Source organism: Dermacentor variabilis, chromosome 6 (genome assembly GCF_050947875.1).
Source record: "Dermacentor variabilis isolate Ectoservices chromosome 6, ASM5094787v1, whole genome shotgun sequence".
Taxonomy (NCBI): Eukaryota; Metazoa; Arthropoda; class Arachnida; order Ixodida; family Ixodidae; genus Dermacentor; species Dermacentor variabilis.
Genome location: NC_134573.1, coordinates 161,223,749 through 161,245,401, shown reverse-complemented (window position 1 = coordinate 161,245,401; position 21,653 = coordinate 161,223,749).

The following is a 21,653-nucleotide window of genomic DNA, read 5'->3' as shown; positions in this document are numbered from 1 at the left end:
TTTTTGCAGGTGCGCGCGTTGGAGTCATTGATCAAATTTCTACTAAAAACTGACCAAGGAAATAAAAATAATATATGTATCACGTCCAAGGTAACTTTTTCCCTCCCATTTGCTCATTTATTCATCATTCGTCATTAGTACAGGAGGAGGACCCGGAGTTACAAAAACAAACTAAGGAAATAAAAGTGAAATATGTGTCACGCCAAGGTCCCCGCCCCCCATTTTTTCCCTCCTATTGTTTATTTATTCATACTTCATTATTAGTACAGGAGGAGGTCCCGGAGTTACAAAAACTGTCAGGGAAATCTCCTACTAGTAATTTAACGATATAGTATAATTAATACCTTATGGCAACATAGCAGTGACAGTTACACAATGACGAAGTTAATGAAGCAGATAATCACATACAAGAAATATTCTTACAATAAGTTCAAGTCGGACACAAGTAAATGAAATAGATACTGCGTATCAAGTTAATAAAAATGTAGTAATTGACACATCGAGGAAACATAGGAATGACATATATGAAAGAACACGAGGTTAATGTAGCAGATAATTACTAACAGAAGTATGCTTACAATATGCGAAGTAGAAGTCACATATATGCTATGCAACGGAAAACTTAATATTTCTAAAGAAAAGTAAGGAAGGCAACAGGAGTTAGAAAAAAAAAATTATGGGGTTTTACGTGCCAAAACAACTTTCTGATTATGAGGCACGCCGTAGTCGAGGACTCCGGAAATTTCGACCACCTGGGGTTCTTTAACGTGCACCTAAATCTAAGTACACGGGTGTTTTCGTCCCCATCGAAATGCGGCCGCTGTGGCCGGGATTCGATCCCGCGACCTCGTGCTCAGCAGCCCAACACCATAGCCACTGAGCAACTACGGCGGGCGGGATATATTGAATAAAAGCAATACATTAGGCAAATACAGAAGCAACAAAAAACTTAAGATTTCTAAAAAGAAAAAGAAATTAAGAAGACAATGGAAGATACAGAATAAAAGCGATACATTAGGCACATACAGAAGTATTGAAAACTGTAAAATAAATTTGTGTACAATATAATTTCATAGTAATGAGTAAGCAGCCATTAGTGTCATTAGTAAATGTTTCTTCATATGTACCTTGAATGTTAATGTTGTGCGGCAGGTTTTAATATGGGGTGGTAGCTTATTCCAATATTTAATGGCCGTAGAAAGGGTAGTAAACATTCCATAATTAGTGTTTATTCGAGGGAGTAAAAAATTGTTAGAGGAAAATTCGTATTGTTAGTGTTGTTAAGACAGATGTATTAAATGTATCTAAAATGATTTCATTATTTAGTGTGCGGTATATTAGTAAAACCAATTTGCTCTGAAGCATAACGTAATGGTAGTATCATTTAGGAAGTGAAAGTTAGTACTGCATGTGACATGTAACTAGAGAAATTGATGATGCTCAAGGCTTGATTTTGTAGATGTTGTGGATGTGTTATGTGCGTGGAATATGTGTTTCGCCAAACTGAGATGCAGTAGTCTAAGTGGCAATGTATAAATGCGTAATAAAGTGAAGTTCTTACGTTCTGTGGAAAAAGCGAGTGCACAATCTCTTGCTGAGATTGTTCACGCTTACTTCCCATTGCTGCAGCTTTGTGTCAGCTGGCTTCATGGTAACGCCCATGCAACTGTTCGTGTTCGGCACCGCATTTCGCAGCACAGCGGGCACGTGCCTGCACGACCACGTGACCCACGCTACCGCGCATTACAATCGTCTCCGGAATTGGCTCACTTTACGCGATGAGAGGTGGCCTCTGGCTAACGCTCCCAGGGTTAGTTATAGTTTAGTAAAACGTAAATACCCCAGAAAGTAGTAGCTCAGTTGGTAAGAGCATCGCACGTGTAATGCGATGACGTGGGTTTGTATCCCACCTGCGGCCAGTTTTCTTCATCCAGTTTCATTTGTTTAAGTCAATTTGCAAGTATTAGTGGTATCCCCCATTGTGTCCTTGGTGTCTTTGTTGCAGGCTTCTTATGATATGATAAATACAAATCGGGGCCCCTCGGTTCCCTTTCTTCTCGTTCGCGCACACACGCACGCACGCACGCACGCACACGCACACGCACACGAGTACGCAGCCATCCGACGAAACGAGCAGGGGCGAGTGGCCAGCTTCGACGAGTCGATCCGTCCCTCAGGTGAAGGATGACAGTGCCGGGCGAGCGCTGTAGTCCTCTGCTGCGGAATCGAGCGTCAATACTCTGTGCAACGGATCCACCCGGCAGCATCGCCCGATTATTGCGAGATAACCCCGCGGACGCACGTAGACTTCGTGTTCAGCCAGGGGCTGGATGAGTGTACATATAAAACACCAGTCTCCCATGCCCTTCACGCCTCGTCCCACTATCTCTCCAGATGCTATAGAAGCAAATGACGGTACCCTACCGTAAGCTACCTCTAGAGTTCCAGTAAAGACATGCGTTCTCTCTCTTTCCGCGTAGTGTAATCGTGTGGGGGAGAATTTCACGATAGCTGGCTCTCTCAACATTTCACGTTTCCACAGCCCCATTACTGTTCTGGAATTTTAATAAGAATTTATCATCATCCTACGCCCACACCGCTCATCACCAGCCTATCTTTTATGTACACTGAAGCACGAAGTCCCCTCGCTGCGATCTCCAATTGCCCATGCCTTGCGCTTGCTGATTGCCACTTGCAATCACCTACCTAGTTTGTGCCGTTCTCACCTAAACAAACCCCACCTAGTTTTCAGCCGTCCTCGACTGCGCTTCCCTTCTCTTGGCACCCATTCTGCAACTCTAACGTTCCACGGGTTACCTACCCTACGCATTACATGGCCTGCCCAGCTCCATATTTTGCTCTTAATGTCAACAAGAATATTGGCTAGCCCCGTTTTCTCTCTGATCCACACCGCTCTCTTCCTGCCCCTTAACGTTACGCCTAACATTTTTCATTCCATCGCTCCATGCGCGGACCTTAACTTGTTCTCGCACATCTGTGTTGATCTCCAAGTTTCTTGCATATACGTTAGCACCGATAGAATGCAGTGATAGTACATATTTCTTTTCAATAATAGTGGTGAGCTCCCATTCAGGATCCGGCAATGCCTGCCGTATATGCACTCCAACCCATTTTTATTCTTCTATAAGTTTCTGTCTCGTGATAAGAATCCCCTATGAGTAATTGGCCTAGATAAACGTGCTCCTTCAGAGACTTTAGAATATGACTGGTGATCGACAATTCTTGTTCCCTTGCCAAGGTATTGAACACTATCTCTGTCTTCTGCCATATTAATCTTCCTAAATCATTTGTTGTGATTCTTCCCAAATTTTGCTGAACAAGACAATGACATCTGTAAACCGAAGGTTGCTGATATATTTGCAGTTAATCCTCACTCCTAAGCCTTCCCAGTTTAACAGATTGACTACTTCTTCAAAGCATGCAGTGAATAGCATTGGAGAGATTGTGTCCCTTGCCTGACTCCTTTCTCGATCGGTAACTTTCTACTTTTCTTGTACCGTGGTAACTGTGGAATCTTTGTAGATATTTCACAATATATTCACGTATGCCTCCTTTACTTCTTGATTACACATTGCTTTTATGACTGCTGGTATCTATACTGAATCGAATGCCTTTTCATAATCTATGAAAGCCGTATAGATAGGTTGATTGTATTCTGCGAATTGCTCGATTACTTGATTGATGACATGGATGTGATCCATTGTAGACTATCCTTTCCTGAAGCCAGGCTGTTCTCTTGGTTGACTGAAGTCAAGTGTTGTCCTTATTCTATTGGAAATTACCTTGATGAATAGTTTCTACAACACTGAAAGCAAGCTAATGGTCCTATAATTATATAGTTATTTAACGTCTTCCTTCTCACGGATTATTATAATGTGGGCATTATTCCAGCTCTCTGGTACACATGAAGTCGTGGGGCATTGCGTATAAAGGACCGCAAGCTTTTCAAGCTTGGTATCCCCTCCATTTGTGATTAAATCAACTGTTATTCCATCTTCTACTTTTGATTTTCCACGGGTCATGTCTTGCAAGGCTCCTCTGACTTTATCGCTAGTTGTAAAAGAAGCCTCTCTATCCTGTTTATCATTACTTCGAAGGAAGGTTGCGTGGTTGCTCTGGATACTACTGCACAGGTAAGTATAGAATTATTCGGCTGCTTTTACTATATTATCGAAATTACTAATGACATCGCCCTATTTATCTTTCAGTGCATATATCTTGCCTTGTCGTAAATGCCAAGCTTTCATCTGACTGATTTCATGCTGCGGCCATTTTTTACTGCTTCCTAAATCTTTCCCACATTATAGTTTCGAATATCTCTTACTGTCGAATTATATCAACCTCTTGAGTTAGACACTTTCATGCTTTGTCGTTTCTTTATTAGGTCCTTTGTTACTTGGGAGAACTTACCTACTGGTTGCCTTGGTGCTATGCCTCCCACTTCGATTGCTGCTTCTGAAATCAACCTAGTTACGGTTTTATTAATTGTATATAGGTTCGCTTAAGCTTCCTCTTCTAAAGCTGAATACTGGTTTGCGAACACCAGCCTGAATTGGTCTGCTTTTATCCTTGCTGCGTTTAGGTTGGCCTGTTCTTTCTTCACCAATTGTACTCTTTCTCTCTTCAAATTGAGACAAATCCTAGACGTCACTAACCGCAGCGATGAACGGTGTCATCTTCCCGGCAGCATATTGTTGTTTGGTCTTAGCATTTATCCCTGTCACCTGCTTGTTACCATGGGAACGGGACGTCCGAAGCCAATTTGGATCACGGCTAAGGCTTTATCGCTTTGACGCTTTTGACTATGATGAAGACGTGCTGCTTCATAATACGCACTTACGTTCTTGAAATACACGCTGCAACGGCCTCATCTGCTCTTTATGCGCTTATCTAATAACGGAGCGCGTTTTATCCAAACTCGGGTAAATTTAGCACCACGCACAATGCGGATAAATGGATACGGGAAAAGCTAGAGTCCTACCAATTAAGGGGAACCGTAATAAAAATATGCATACACCAATTTTAAATGAATCACTCTTGAACGTGTAAAGAACCCGCGTCATAAAATAAAAAAAGGAGAAGGAAGCTTAGAAAATGAGAAAAGTGGAGCTAAAAACTGCGTCGTCGCAATTCGGTGCAACAAGTGGGTTCACTTCATGATGATGCCTTCAGGCTACCGGTTTTCTCAGTGTCGTGTAAAAAACGACGCCTTAAAAATGACGCGGCTAGGAGAAACCCACGAGGAGGGTCCAATTTCACTGGCGGTTCCCACGGTTATTGGCGTCACACGTGGCTAAGGTAATCACACCGTGCCGCTATATATAGCGCTTGCCGAAACGTTTCTTTCTCATTTTACATGAAGCGTCTCTATTTGGAATCGACGAAATTTCTTCTTCTCTTTCGAAAGTATGCGGAGGTTATTTTTCTTCCTTTATAATGAATGGTCCTACGCTGACACCAGCGTGGTGAGTTTCCAACTTAATAACCGGTGCTGCCTCCATGAGTGCTTCCTCTCTTCGTGTACAAGTTGTCTCCCTCGCTATTTCATCGCCGTCATTATCGTTATCATCGTTATCACCGTCTTCGTGCTCCTTTTCCTCGTTCGCTTCGCCTAATCTGAAGATCCGTGCGAAAATCTCGGCGCTCGAGTTATGTGTTTTTCAGTTTTCCCTAAGCTAAGGTATCTCCGCTAGAATGATTATCAGGCGCCTGAAGGCACCCGAATTTTTGAAAAACCTTAAGCAATCTGTAGTTATGATCGATATCGTGTTCTGGTCGTTGCATCACAACTGCTAACGAGACCGAGACAAAAAATAAAAATAAAAAGTAAAGCTTTCGCATTATGTGTACTCGTGTGCTGTTCACATTTTACATGAAACGAGTTTCTTGTTCGTCAAGTGAGCGAGAGGCATAAGCAGAACGAGGGGCGTGACCTGTTGTAACAACCACACGAGACCAACCGGCACGTGGAGGCAAAAAAACAAAAAAAACAAAAAAACAAAAAACGCACAGTTAATTTTTCTAGTGCTCTTCATGGCTTCACTTGTGAAGTCGTTTTATCGCTATAAATTCAAGTAGCATGCGGCTGCAATACCACGGCGTAACTGCTTCGCCATTTCATCAGACAAGCGCGTCCTTAATGCCCGAGCTGTGTCCTTCGTATTGTGTCCTTGGGTCTGCGGGCGAACACAGACGCAAGGACAGACGGCAACACCAAGTGCTACTGCTGTCAAACTATCAGACTGTCAGGCTATGCTGTACTGTTATCAGAAGGACGCCCGACGAGCTAAGTAGAGAGATCATCGTGGCCAAAACAATATCGAGCTAATAATATTTGGGGTTTTACGTGCCAAAACCACTTTCTGATTATGAGGCACGCCGTAATGGAGGACTCCGGAAATTTTGACCACCTGGGGTTCTTTAACGTGCACCTAAATCTAAGCACACGGGTGTTTTCGCATTTCGCCTCCATCGAAATGCGGCCGCCGTGGCTGGGATTCGATCCCGCGACCTCGTGCTCAGCAGCCCAACACCATCAATATCGAGCTGTAAGGTCCCTTGTGCATTAGCACTACCTCTGTACGTGTCAGTGATAACGAACTCAGGATAAGGAGCGAGCTTGTAGGTGGCGGGCACTGACGTCAACGAAGCCGCCATGCTGGTGCACCGGCACGATGATAAGCTGGGTCTGTGACGTCACGTGAAAACTATCAATATAATGTGTATGTCTGTACATATGAAATTTTGATGGAAGTTAGCGCTTTGAGTTGCTGTATGTACGTCTTGTGTCTGTGTTCGCCCTGCGCTACTCAATACGAAGATCATGTATAAGCTAGCCCAAATTTATACCATATTGGAGGTGTGCCTAATCGTCCGTTTCTAGTTTTGCAAGGCTTATCAATATATTATGGAACTAGAAGGAAAAACGGAGCCAAGTGAAGAGTGTCATCAGCGACGGTAAGCCTTATATATTGCGGTTTTTCGGTGCTTCATGGTGCGTATCGAATATTTCTCTGACGTGACATTCGCAAGTGAACGTTTAATGCCTCGTGAGGACATTTGCGAAGTTGCGAGACTTGAAGCGCGGTAGAAGCGCGTCTGCGAAATAACTTTTATAAGGGTATTTGGGTGCACAACAAAGCCGCATACTGCGTGTGTTTCTTTTTTTTTTTTTTACTCGTGCTTGCTTACATTTTTGCCCCTCACGCTTCGTGTTTATGTAGGCGCGATGAAAGCTTGTTGGGCGCTAAGGTCGCGCCACGGATAGCGGTTGATGGCGATCGAAGTCTTCCGCATTTCGCAACGAGCTTTCCCGCTTGGCAGTAACACGCATAAGAAATTGCACCACGAATTATTGGCTATTTTGCATTAGGGTCCACAACGTAGAAAGCTTAACGCGCTCGATCATCTTAAATTTTTAACATTAGACGTCTGTTCGTAGCTTTAGCCGAAAATATACAGAGTCTTACAGAGGAGCAGAGGTTAAAGGATGGAATTGCTTGTCGAAACCGCCGTGTGACTTTTGGTAGTTCGCGAGCAGGCAGTGGTACGCAAATGACGATCACAGCCACGTTATTGAATGAGTTATTGGGCTTTACGCGCCAAAACCACGATTTGATTATGAGGCACGCCGTAGTGGGAGACTCCGGATGAATGTTGACCACCCGCGGTTCTTTAACGTGCACCTAAATATAAGTACACGAGTGTTTCAGCACTTTGCCCCCATAGAAGTGCGGTCACCGGGGCCGGGATTTGATCCCACGACCTCGTGCTTAGCAGCGCAATGCTATAACTTTAGCCACTAATATGACACTAGTCCTAAGCCACCGCGGTGGGCACACAGCCACGTTTTTCTCACACAAACAACAACATGGAATGACGTTTCGAGGAACGTCTTAGAAAATATTGTAGCTATAAACGCAGCTTACGACAGCTTTTTGCATCTTTGTAAAACGTTAATAAGGTCAAAAATGAAGTGATTGCACAGATATGAACGATTTAGGCAAGCTATAAAACATCTTCGCTTTCTCGCAGCAATTATCACGCACGCACGCACACACGCACACACACGTATCTGGGGTTTTACGCGCCAAAACCGCGATATGCTTATGAAGCAGGCTGTAGTGGGTGTTCCTGATTAATGTTGACCACCGAGGTATCTTCAACGTGCGCCCAGTGCAGGTTACACGTACGGCCGCTCTTGCATTTCGCCCCCATCGAAACGCGGCCGCCGTGGCCGAGATTTGATCCCGCAACCTCGTGCTTATTAGCAGCGCAGCGTCGCTGCTTCTTAAAGCGCTGCTGCTTTCCTTAAAACGGCGCCTTCGCGAGTTCGAAATCGGTTTTTGTGCTGTATCATGTTGTCCATTTATATAGCAAAGTGTGCGCCATTCCGAAGTTTATACAGTGCGACTTTTTGTCGAAGTGAACGTTGTAACGACCCCGTTCATTGTTAGCTTAGTGCACCGGAATACGCCAGTGAAAGAACGCCTCTTCTTTTGACGAAAAAAAAAGAAAGAAAACGGTTTGGTTGGTCTTTTGTGCCGGCAAAGTTATAGAAAACATTTCTTATCTGTGTTTTAATTTATTTCTTGTTATTTTTTTTGTATACGTCAAGTCGTTCGCAGCTCTAAAGGACGGATCACGCAAGCTTAATACGAAAAAGATATTTTTACGCCAGTAAATGATGCATGGATGACAGAAAAAAACAATAACGTAAGTTAACGAAAGTATATCGGCCAAAAAAAAGAGAATAAAGAAAGAAAATAGCAAAGTCAAAGTGGAACCAAGTACGATGCAGGGCCGTGCCTTAGACATTCACGTTGCTTGAAATTTTATTCGGGTTTTCGTCCGGTGCCGTGTGGCGCTATAGCGAGAGCGATGCTTTGTTATCGGTAACAGTTTAACGCCAGATTTCGAACACATGTGCCAACGAGAATGGTTTTTCTTTTGTCCCTTTCTCTGAAGGTCAAACGCGCCGTAACGAAAAGAGGCAACAACTATACCGGTGGCGTGCTGCTGGGACGACGCAAGTAGGAACAAGAAAACCCCGCAACAAAGAAATAACTTTAATCGATTGTATTTTATTATCTACAGCTGCAGCAAGCCAACAATCGCCTCTAAACAGCGATGGAACGGTCCAACGAGGCTTTACACGGAGGGCTTTGCTCTTTACGGCTGGTTAGCCACGAAGAGCGAAAGAAAGTAAACACCCGACAGGCAGCGCCATGCTTGGATACGTGAGGCGTGCTTTGTCACAATTACCGTATTTTCCGACTTGCAGTGTGCGGGCTTTTCATGCGTGTCTAGACTATATAGGAGGGGGGTGGGGGGCATAGCTAACCAGAGTCCAGTTGGATAGGTTGAAACCAGTCTACTTCAGGCTATTCTATTTCACTCTTGCCCACAAGCACGAATTCTTGCAGGTAGCAAAAAATAATTAAGCTACACCACTGATGATAGGCGTCCGACTTCCGCAACGTTGGCGTTTTTCCTGTGAAGACTATAACGCATCTGGCACATCGCAATGTACTGCTCGATGATGCGCCACTTTGAAAGCGAGTAGATTTGACTCCTGCTGACTATATAAAGGCTGTCCCTGCTAAGTTTAGCCAGAGTTTAAAATTATTCGAATGCCGCGTAGCTGGACAGAACCAAGGTACTGTCGTTTGCTGTCGCTTGAACCTACTCAGATTATGTTTTTCTTCATTCAACCTAAATATATAATCAGTCCTAATTAATTAATCAATTTCTAAAACGCTATAATTAGATGAAAAGTGTGAATGATAATATATAGAACGACATGAAAAGAACTCCCGATACAGCTTTCTGTTACTCAATACGCGCTACATAAAAGTGTTTTTCCGAACGGAAATGAAGCCCGCGAATACACGCAAAGTGCCTCGAGCTGCCAAATGCGCGGCAGTTTTGCATGCATTTGCGGCCTTCATTTCCGCTCTGAAAAACACTTTTATGTAGCGCGTATTGAGTAACATAATGCTGTATCGGGAGTTCTTTTCATGTCGCTCTAGATTTTATCATTCACACTTTTCATCTAATTATAGCATTTTAGAAATTGATTAATTAATTAGGACTGATTATATATTTAGGTTGAATGAAGAAAAACATAATCTGAGTAGGTTCAAGCGACGGCAAACAACAGTACCTTGGTTCTGTCCAGCTACGCGGCATTCGAATATTTTAAAACTCTGGCTAAAGTTAGCTGAGACAACCCTGTATATATGCGCCGCCTTCCACTCTTGAAGGGAGCCCCTCTCTAGTATTCAAGCGGTTATAGCAGCTCAAATTTGAAATGAAGGCTTGCAGACATTTTTGATTAGTGAATATCTGCTTGTGGAGCCACACTGACCACATTTCTCTCGTGAAGTGGCCGTTATGAAGTTACGGATGACCGAATACATATGACGTATTTGCGCGAAGCGCGTGTGCAAGCGCTTATAGTGTGCTCACCAGAAAGCTTTGGCTTCGAGCCTAATTTGACCCCTGCAGTCCGTGTACCAGGCGCGGACTGCTGGCAGGGAAGCACGGTTGTTGTCTTCGTTGGCACCGCTCATATAAACTATCGTGAACGTTCTGAATATAGACCACAGCGTTAAGAAACCACTGAAACAGAAATACAGATTACGATAGAAGCGCTTCCTTGGGCGGTATTGTGCGCAATGATTTTTCGTAAGTTCATCTGCAGCGATGGGGCTTTTTCTAGATCGAGCGCATTGTGGATATATATTTACAAATCCTGTGCCGAACGACAAGTTCAGCAGTGCGATCCATACACGGCTCACCGACTCCGCAATGACGACAAAGACCTGCCGCGGCCTCGTTGGGTTGTGGCGACGAACTGTGTCCGCGTTTTCAGTTTATGGCATTGATGTGTTGAATATCTCTCCCGAATGTTTGTCAATTGGAACAAAAAAAAAAGTGTGCCCCTGAGTGAGGCGCAAAAAGCATCCGCGTTGCCGGCATCGATGCCAAAACGATATTTCGAATCGATCACTTCTACCCTTCTACAGTTACATGCCTAGAAAAATTCACGTTTGCTTGCGTCATAGTGCAATTATAGGATCCCGAAAAAGTCAACCAAAGTTTACATAGGCATGTATATATGTTACGTTTATAATGTTATGTGAAACACTGCAAGGTGGTAGCCGCCAAAGTAATGGTCGAGGAAATAATTGTCGCAAAATAAACCACGACAGCACGTCAAACTCTGCTTATAAGTATTGAAGGGTGGCGCCGGCTGCACCTGTTGTCAGCTCTGGTAGCTCTGTATGAATACGAAGAATGAGAAAAATAATGAGCTGAAGAAATAGTAATACTTATTTGAAATCTAATGAATGCCGCCTTTTAGACCTCTGCTTTGTAGGCAAGCACTGAAAGACTCTTTAACGCGTGGCGGCATCATAAAGGAAAATGCGTACAAACCACGTTGCACGCGAACTAAATATAAGAAGAGGTCATCCAGTAGAAATTCACAATGGAAATATCCATTAGGTGAACAGTGATCTAACAGCGTGCAGTTCAGACACGAGGGAAGTATATTTACACGTGTCGACCGATTTCAGTGCAAACATCTTCGAATGCTGCGATGCGGCTCTGGTGACATCTCTCGAAACATGGAAAAGAAAAAAAGAAAAGAGACTAGAGCGGCGCGTCCCTTCAGTTTTGTTTACTCGTTCAGGCTCTGGCTACACGTGGATACAAGTGTATCTGCTTTGTTCCTTCGTTTCCGCGGCTCAAAGTGTCTTCTTCCACGGTATGTCCGCCTGCGAGGTCTTTGACCTCGAGGCATTGAATGTAGGGCCTGATGGCTTCATTCCCCGTAGTGGCTGTTGAGCGCCTCTTTGCTCGCCCTGGAAAAGAGAACATCGCCACGCCCCCGCACGTAATTCCCAGCAAGCCTTCCGAGTCGGTGCTCTTGTTTACGCGTTTCGGGAAGGCCCCATCTTGCCCTGCCGTGTCTAGAAATCTCCAGCTGTTCACCGAGGCGTAATTACTCTGCGGTCCGGGCGGCAAAGAGCCGGGGGCCAACACCTGGCGTTGCTGCCCCGTACAATTGCTGACAGACACAAAAAAAAGAAAAACGTTGATATTAGACAGTGAACGAGAGTGCATACTGTACTAGCTGAGATCAAGATGAGAGCTTCCATTGGTAATGCATGCGATGTGCAGTAGGAGGGAGAAAATTCACGAAGGATATGACATGTCAGCCCGAGGAAATGTCCTGTATAGTTCGCTACTCTGCGTTTGGCTGAAGAGGGAGAGAAAAAAATGCTTACGTGGAGGAGGGGGGGGGGGAGGGGTAGGATTAAGAAGGGTAATATGGCACGCAAATGTTCGTGTGAAGCCATGAGTAGAACAGACACTCAGTGGTTTAATCAGAATGACGGGATGGATGGTAAGCAAAGGGATAGACAGGCAAGAGTGCTGTAGGGAGCGATAAACAGATAAGATTACGAGGTTCGCAGGTGCACCGAGTGTGCTTGAAAGGTTCGCTGGAATGTTTGTCATCGACAATTGGGAGAAGCCTGTGCTTTTGTGGACTTCATTGGGCTATCGACGGTGACAAGGGGCTATGGCGATGAATATACATCCCCTTTGTGCAGCTCTTTCATGCGCATAGAATTGCGAGTGTCCGCCAGAAAGGTACTTGCGAACTGGAAACACTGGAATGTTATTGATAAATATATTTTCAACTGTGACACGGCGCGCGCACGATAGAAGTCGCTTGTGTTCGGTTCTTAACATTTATTTTTATTCTGTGCTTGTTTTCTCTCTCCCGCAAGCTTTTCTCATTCACGTGCTCCTTCTAGAATTTAGCTTTCAAGCGACAGTACAATGAAACTACGCGCAAAGACTCCTTACCTCCACTGTTTCCTGTTTTGTTGCTGTAGCCGGGCATCAGAAACATTGTCGACGCCATGGAGGCAGGATTATGTGCTCTAAGAGCGTTAAAAAAGAGAACAGGTACAAAAAAAGAAAAGAAAAGTGATTCTCTTACCAAAGCAATTTCACCGAGAAACCTTTCGTTTTTGTGGCTTACTTTCAGTACGGAGGTTTTCCTTCGAATGCCCTCTGACCTTTTATTTCCTGCACTGGCTGCTTCAGTCATTCAAGAAAGAAAAGAAAAGAAAGAAACAAAGAATGAGAGAATATGAACTACCCAACATGACAAATGCTCGGGATTGCGGTATTGAAATTCCTCCCGCTTCACCAATCTCTCTATTTCTTCATCCTCCCACGCGTAAAACGAGATAAATATGAAAAGGAAAGAGGAGTGAGAACCCTTCAAAGCGATGTATTGAAATGCTCAAAGGGTATGTGTCGATATTTTTCTAGACTGATCTGTATGCACTTTTCGCAGTATATGTATAACTTATATAACTAAAGCCCGACAGGGGAAGTTCGCTGCGACTGATTGATATGTTGGGCATGGGAAACTGTAAGGACTTACTAGAGAAGAAAACCAGATTCAAGGCAAGGCAAGACAAGATTCACACAAACACACACACACACACACACGCACACACACACGCACACACACACACGCACGCGCACACGCACGCACGCACACACACACACACACACACACACACACACACACACACACACACACACACACACACACACACACACACACACACACACACACACACACACACACACACACACACACATACACGCACGCACGCACGCACGCACGCACGCACGCACGCGCACACACACACACACACACACACACACACACACACACACACACACACACACGCGCGCGCACACATTTCGTCGTCTATGAAAGAGAGAGAAAGAGAGTGTGTGTTTGTGTGCGTACATGTATGTGTACGGAGGTTTCTTTTTTATTTTTGCACTTATAGATACTGCGATACCATCGAAGGATTTTAGCAGGGTGGGAGTTGCAATCGGATGTAGTACAAATGAAAGAAGTTTTAACAGGTACACAATATTTAGCAAAAACATAATCAAATATGGAAGGAAAATACTTGTGGGAACACTGAATTGCACAAGTCTAAGTGTTACAAGTTATACGATATCTAACGCAAGTACAATATCGAACGCTTGAAAAATAAAATGCAAGAAAACCGGAAAATAATTCAGTGGATCGTCAGAGGTACAATACAAAGATTTTCAAAGGGATAACTGTACGATATAGTCAAACTGAGAGCAATGTCAATGTTAATAGGGAACAATTAACGGCAAAACCTGAAGCCCAGTGAGCTGTTAAGGACAAGTGGGAAACATTTTAAGAGATGATTGCAGAGCAACATCATCAGTCAGACTGTTTTTCGTTCTGGTGTTAGTTTCGTCCCACTGAGAAACTTTCCGTTTCGGTTCTGCTCTGGAACGAAAAAAAAAAAATGATCCGTAACGGTTCATAATGGTTTTTGTTTGCATGCAAAAATTTACGAAGCAAAGCAGCGATAAGGACACTGTATTTATTGTTATCAAGAAGTGAATTATGAATTCTGAGATCGTGCTCAGTGCTTTGAGTCATGGCACTGAGCATGATCTCAGAAGCAGCACGTCATCGACTGTACTCGCCGAAATGTGAGACCGCTGTTCCGATAAAACGAACTTAAACGATCATAAACAAACAATAAAGCTTCGGTGACAAAGCGCTGTATCAGCAGAAAACGAACAAATAAGCCTTTCAGCGCGCAAGCCCTGGGTTTTGCTACGACGCCGATCTGCTAGTGCACCGTGCGGCACGCTTAGATTAGTGGAGTGCTCGACCGGCTATCGCTCGCGTTATCACTGCCCGAGATACACGCTAATGCTGACGTTGCCTGACATTGGTTGTTTCGTATTGGCGGCTTTCTTTTCTCCTTGAACTGAAAACCGATAGAAATATTTTGGTTTCACTCCGAAACGAAATAATAACGTTTCAGTTACGTTTTCGTTCCGGCCAAAAATAACGTGTTTTTTTTTTTCGTTTTTCATTCCGATCTGGCACACTGGTTCCAGCCTCTGATAGTCCTCGGAAAAAAAAACAACAACGAATTTTTTGGACGATTATTGAGGGATTGAAAGGGTGCAATAGTGAGGTTGTGAAGTTGCTTTGTGGCCTAACCTGAAGAGAAAGACAATAGTTTGTTGAGGTGTATACTGTAGTGTCGGTTAATCAATTGATATAGAATTTTGAGACGAGAAACTCGAATTATTTCACTTATGGGCGGTAGATTTGCTCTCGCTAGCAGTGCACTTACAGATGTTCGACCGTAACAGTTATAGACAGAACGGCCAGCCTCTTTCTTGTATGTTTTCAATCTTGTTTATATTAGTCAACGTGAATGGATCTCAAATAATGACTGCGTAATCAAGTATTGGTAATACTTTGGATTTGTAAGCCAGCAAGCGAATACTAGGAGGAGGCGTTTGAGAGGGTTCGTTAGAAAGAAAGTCTAGTGTTAGCACAGGCTACAACATAATCGATCTGTTTATTCCAGGAGAGATTATTAGTAATCCTGAACCCAGATACTTGTAGTGCATGCTGCAACTCACTGATAAATGTGTGGTTTGAATGATACTGGAACATGAGGGGCTCCTTTTTATGTGAAATGCGCATAAATACGCTTTCCTCATAGGCATCTGCCAAGTGTCACACCAAAGCGATTACTTTTTGAAACGCGGCGTTTAACGTTATTTGATTATTAGAGCTTTTTACCTCATAATGAATAACACGGTCATCTGCATGCAGTTTTATGTTAACAGATATGTCTCTGACAATGTCATTTAATGTCATGGATAGTGATGATAGCAGTAAATTTCAAAGCCACCTACTTTTTTTATGCGCGTAGCTTGAATCGACAGGACGTTAGCCAGATGACATAAATCATGGATAGATGGGATGATTCGAGACTTGTCTGATGATTATCAATCGGGGCTGCACAACGTCGCCCTGAGAGACAAGAACGCTTAACAAACACGGCCATTCAAGAGGCGCACGCATATCGACTCTTCATATTTCGGTAACGAGCGATAAGAGTCGTCGACTGCAGCCAGGCTTTGCCGCGTTCGCATCTTGCTGCATACAAACGCGATTTCGAGCTTTCACTAGAGGGCGCCTCTTTCATCTCTGATGCGCCACGCCGAAGTCACGTTTCCACGCATGTTCACTGAGCTGTTCAGATGGACAAAACTGTGCTCCGAGAGGGGGCAATGTTCGAACGAGTGGTTTGGATGAAGTCTTCTTCGCTCGTTTTGCTGCTGCACTCCGCTAACTCGTCGTGCATGTTCATGACATTTGAGCATGTCCTCCTTGAGCTTGGGAGTTAGCGAAGTGTATACTCGTTCTTTTGTGATGTAGCCTACTTTGTATGTATGTTCAGCGGCTGTTTGCTACTCCTTTTTTTGTAACTCGTTTGACGTCTGCGAGTGCCCATTCATTTACATTCCGCGTGGGCGCGTTCGCACGGTATTGAGCAAGCGCTCGAATCTTATTTCTTTGTCAATCTTTCTTTTTTTTCTTGTTTTATATTTTCCCTCGCCCACGCCACGAATTCGATTCTTTAGCTTCGAGATGTGCCGTGTCTGTTTATTAATGTTCTGTAATATATCGGCTCAGGCCCGTTAATTAGCGGTCTTGAACGTTCAGCACAATATGACGGCAAATGGTCATTCACCTCGGTGCATGTTACGATTAGCAGGCATTCGTAAGAAACGGCTCGAACGCTTAAGTATAAGAACACGCGCAACTGTTTCAGTTACAAAAGACAGGCACAAGCACACGCTGCACACATTAGTTTTTATGTGGGCGTCACGTTATGCATACACGTTTCGAGTGCTTGGGTAGCAAGTTTTAAGGGTAGTCAAGCAGCGTTCTACATAGGTTTTGCTTTCCATGCGCATGTGCGATTGGAGACAGTAATTCATCAAACATGGTGAAACAACTAAATTACTTAGCTTCCTAGATATGCAGGCGGGACTGAACAGTTTTATACGAAGATGCAACGTTTCACGGTGCGTAACAAGGCACCCAGATATGTAGTTGTAAACTGTCGGGCAAAACGTGCAGAGGTGTGTGAATATTCGAAATTTCGAATACAAACTACGGCATATTCGCAAGCGAGAACGAATGTTTGAACAACTTGAAATAGTGAATTCTCGAGGCGAATACGAGTCAAACAGTATTCGTTACTCGTGAATTCGTTATTAGAAATTGTTAAAATACTCGTTTCCGGTTTTCAGTTCAAATAGGGCCCGCTGCGGTGGCTTAGCGACTATGGTGTTTCGGTGCTAAGCACAAGGCCGCGGATTCGCAGGATCGAATCCCGGCCGCGGCTATCGCATTTCGATGGGGTCGAAATGCAAGAACGCCTGTGGCCCATGCATTGGGAGCACGTTAAAGATCCCCTATGGTGGTGAAAATTCACCCGGAGTTCCCAAATACGGCGTCTCTCGTAATCGAATCGTGGTTTTGGCGCGTAAAACCCCAAAATTCAATTCAATTTCTCTTCGAATATAATGGATGTCAACAATTATTGAGTCTGAGTGGGTGAAATATCTACGCAAGCAGGGACTGTTCAGAACGATTCTGCTGCAGGAGAGAGTCGTGGTTGCTGCGCAGATGCGCCAGCTCCGGAGCAAACGAAAGGGGGCACGTTTCTTTTGCTGCACAATTTCTTGTAGTTCAATAAAGCTGCCTCGCTTATAAGCGGCCTGCAAATTTGTTGTCTCGTATTAGGCAAACCGTTTATCATTTGTCTAGTACACATCACCGCGGTTACAACATTTGAAAAAAAAGAAATCGAGTGACCTGATAGTGTCACACGTATCTGCAACAGAACACTCTAGGTACGCTTAGTGACGTGCTGTTTGTTTCATTGCTGTCATTACCATGATGAGTCAGGCTACTGGAAGCACATCCGGTACGTGCTGTCCTGTACTGAATTACATGCATGAACTAAATACTATAAACAAGCCTGTTTCTTTAACCAAAGGAACTCACTGTGAACATTAAATTTCATTTTGTTTATAAATAAAAAAAGAAATATTGGGTATTCGATTCCATATTCCAAGGTCGTTTTTTTCTCAAATATTCGTATTCGACGTGATTCGAAATTCTAACTTGTCGAACCCCCTCAACTAACTGAAAGGTTAACGTACGGTTTCCAGAATTCGCTTGCCCTTTTGCATCAATCGCCGGTCGCAGCAGCCGTTGTGCCCGTTTTTATCCTCAAAGGAATCCTAGCAACCTGGTGATGCGATTCCGCCGCGGTTTCGCCACCCTGCTCGAGTTCAAACCGATAAATCACTGACTCGGCACTACGACCTGGGGATTTTCATTATTCTACTTTGTATTTCTTTCAGCAGCGCGACGTGGCGTTGCGCCTCTCGAGCACAGCACTTGCTGTCCCCGTTACACTGATTGCGTGTGTGTGTGTGTGTGTTCTGGCCTGTCAATCCCGACAGCACCCGCTGCTTCACCTCCTGATCGCTTTCCTTTCACGTGCTTTCTTGTGCGTTCCGTTCAGACTACTTTTTCTTCGAGGAACGTTTCTTCGCGCTCGCCTCGGTTAGGATCACGCGCGTCCCACCCTGAGAGGCGTGCCTGTCGCGCGGCTAGCCGCGGGCATGGCAGTGACAGCAGCCGCCATTAATCATACTGGCGCCTCTCTTCTAGACCGGCTGATTTCTTCTGGCGTGGGCAGGTATTTTTAGCTCGGGTTACGGGCCCAGGGCAAGTAGCCGCAAAGCCAAGCGGCAAACGTCGCAATGTCGTGGTTGGCGACAATGTTCGCATTTTCCAAAAGCCAAAAAAAAAAAAAAGAAAGCAATATGCGCATTTTTCGAAAACCGAAAAAAAAAAGAAATATGCGAGTTTCTCAATTACATTATTGGAGAGATTTAGGTTAGGTGGACGTAAGTGTTGGGGCCCGCTAGCGCCTGGAGCCACGGCACTGCGCATGCGCAGTACCGCGGGCCCCAATGCTTGCGTCCGCCTAATCTAGAGCTCTCTGTTGCTGCAGAAATGACGTGGATCTTGTATCAATTCCGCACGAATAACACGAAACAAACAGTTGCATGTATTAGGAAATTAAGCGCTTGAAGGCGTACAACAATATGCAACAGAGCTGGTCACCGGAAAATCTGTAATTGTTGTCCAAATGTTCGGTTATGGTAAGTTATGTTATCTTATATTATATGCGCGATTTTGTGTTAGCTATTCGGCGAGAAATCGAGCAATCTAATGAGAAGCTTATGCGTATGCGGTTAGAACACGAACGCAAAACGAACGGCAAAAAACTTCGAAAGATAACGCGATAGACTCCAAATAGCTGTCGCTTTAATCAGCGGTGTCCAGGAAATGGCGACCATCACATCAATGGTCTTTCGGCCGCCTGCAGTACGGCAAAAGTATGGCTTCCAAGATCGCTTTCTATCGCTTGTGCAGTGCGATGCGGACACCAGCTCTATAGACACCACAGAACTAAGACGCTACTGAATCTCTGATCTCAGTCATGTCTTCGAATATATTACGGAGGTCAGAGCAAGCATTACTAGTTGTGTCGGACAGAGACAACGTTGTGCACGTCTTCCAAAAAAAAAAAAAAAAAAAGAAGAGAAGAGAAAAGTCGCAGTTTCGCCCGAAAGGCGAAGAATCGATTGCGATAGCAAATTAGAAGAGAGCTATAGGAAGGAAGGATAGCAGCTTTATCGACCCTATAAACTTGTAAACATTCGCTTACTAGCTAAATAAACAAACATGTCACGCGCGCACAAGAAAATGTGAATTCATCTCACTCGATGACGGCGCACGCTCGCTGTCAAAGCGCTGGAGTGAGAAAGCACGGCAGCAGCAGCCAGCGCATTGACCTTCGTGCTGCCTCTCATTTCAACGCGAACTAAGGGACGAAAACACAGCGCACACGAAGCTATGAGCCGTTAGCGCAGAAGCCGGAGTAGAACGCCCCCCTTCCCCCCCGGTGCCTTGTGCGCGACGGAATACGGCGCGTTTCCTCCTGACTTTGCTCCCTTGCGCGTGCGAGATTACCCCACCCTCGCAAGCGCTCACTCGCGCATACAGCACACGGCGCGCTGCGACGATGTTACCCCCCTTGGACTTTGTACGGAACATCATGGCGACGGCAGAAATGCGCCTGGTGTGTCCGTATAATTGCTATCGCATTAAATGTTACTGTTTGGAGGATACCACCTATATTTGACGAACAAGCGGCAAGCAAGCAAAATGGCCGGCTCCGCTGTCAGAACCGGCCGCTGCCGCAGTAAATAAGTTCGGAGGTGAATAAATTGCCGAAGTCAGCAGACAATTTACTTTATTTCATCGTTCCTTTCATTAAAAGGAACAATAAAAAAATCCTTATGCGAAAGCAATCTTAGAGCAGTAGGATTGACTTACCTCTTCAGTTTCCAATAAAATATATCCCTTTTTCCCTGCCGGCTTACGCTCTTACGTTTCTTCCTGGTAAATTCGATACCTGCTTTTTCCTCCGTCGTCCACCCACCCACACACGAGTCGGGCGGAACACCTAGCACTAGACAAAATAAACGCAACGCAGCCATTACGTAAATCTCAGGTTACCAAAAGCTCAGCATTTACGCCAGAGCATTTACGCCCGGTCGCTGCATCGATTCGCGCTGCACTACAGGACTTCCGTCGCCCTGCCGGCGAGAAACAAATTGCTTCTCATTACTGGGGCGAGCGGCCGCTAGAGGCCGTAGCTATCGACGTGTCGAAGAGCGGCGCCTTGCTCCCTTACTATACTCCTCATACGATGGACACTCTTAGGCCAAAGTACACCCTGTGGGGTGTATATCTGCAACACAACGATAATCGTCATCTGCCTTGCTTGCGTTTACTTTCTTGAAAACGCCGCGCCCGCTACTTTCTTGTCGGGAATGCATGCTATGTCATGCTGATAACGCGCATGCCGTTCGTTACTGGGAAGAACCGGGCTCGCCACGTTAAGGAAAGGAAATGCGGACAAGGCATATGACGATTATCGTTGTGTGGCAAAAGGGTGTAATTTTGCTCAAGACTGAACGGTCGACGGCGATGCATGGTGGCCGCTGGCTATCGGCGCAGAACGGTGGCAAAGCTTACATATCTACGCACTCACGTGCTCGCGCGTTCTTGTGACATCGGGCGGGTCTGTTTGAGATTACTGCAATGTGAGGTTTACAGCGTGTCCGCTTCTCGGTTGTTCGCGATTGGTGACCATTACACTACACGCTGCGATGCCGCTTAACCGTACTGGACCCGGAGGACCGGATGCTGATGGACCGAATAACCATCGACCGTACCTCACTGAGTACGTCGGTTCTCGTTATCGTCGAAGCTAGGTTGTTATTTATGGATAGATGTAAAGCGGCAGGATGCGAGTGGTATTGATCACGGTTTTGTTTCTTTGATACTTTTCCTTAAGAAGCATTGGGCTCGGTCAGTCCCTCCGAGGGAGACAACTTTTATCCGGTGTTGATGGCTACCTTTTCGCGACGGAATGCTTAAGGTGTTAGCCATGCGGGCCGCCAAATTTACTTCGTCATTCCGTTAGGCCCCCTGAAACGGCATTTCGACGGTGGAAATGGAGACGTGGCGTCCAACGGAATGACGAAGTAAATTTGAAGCGCTAGGC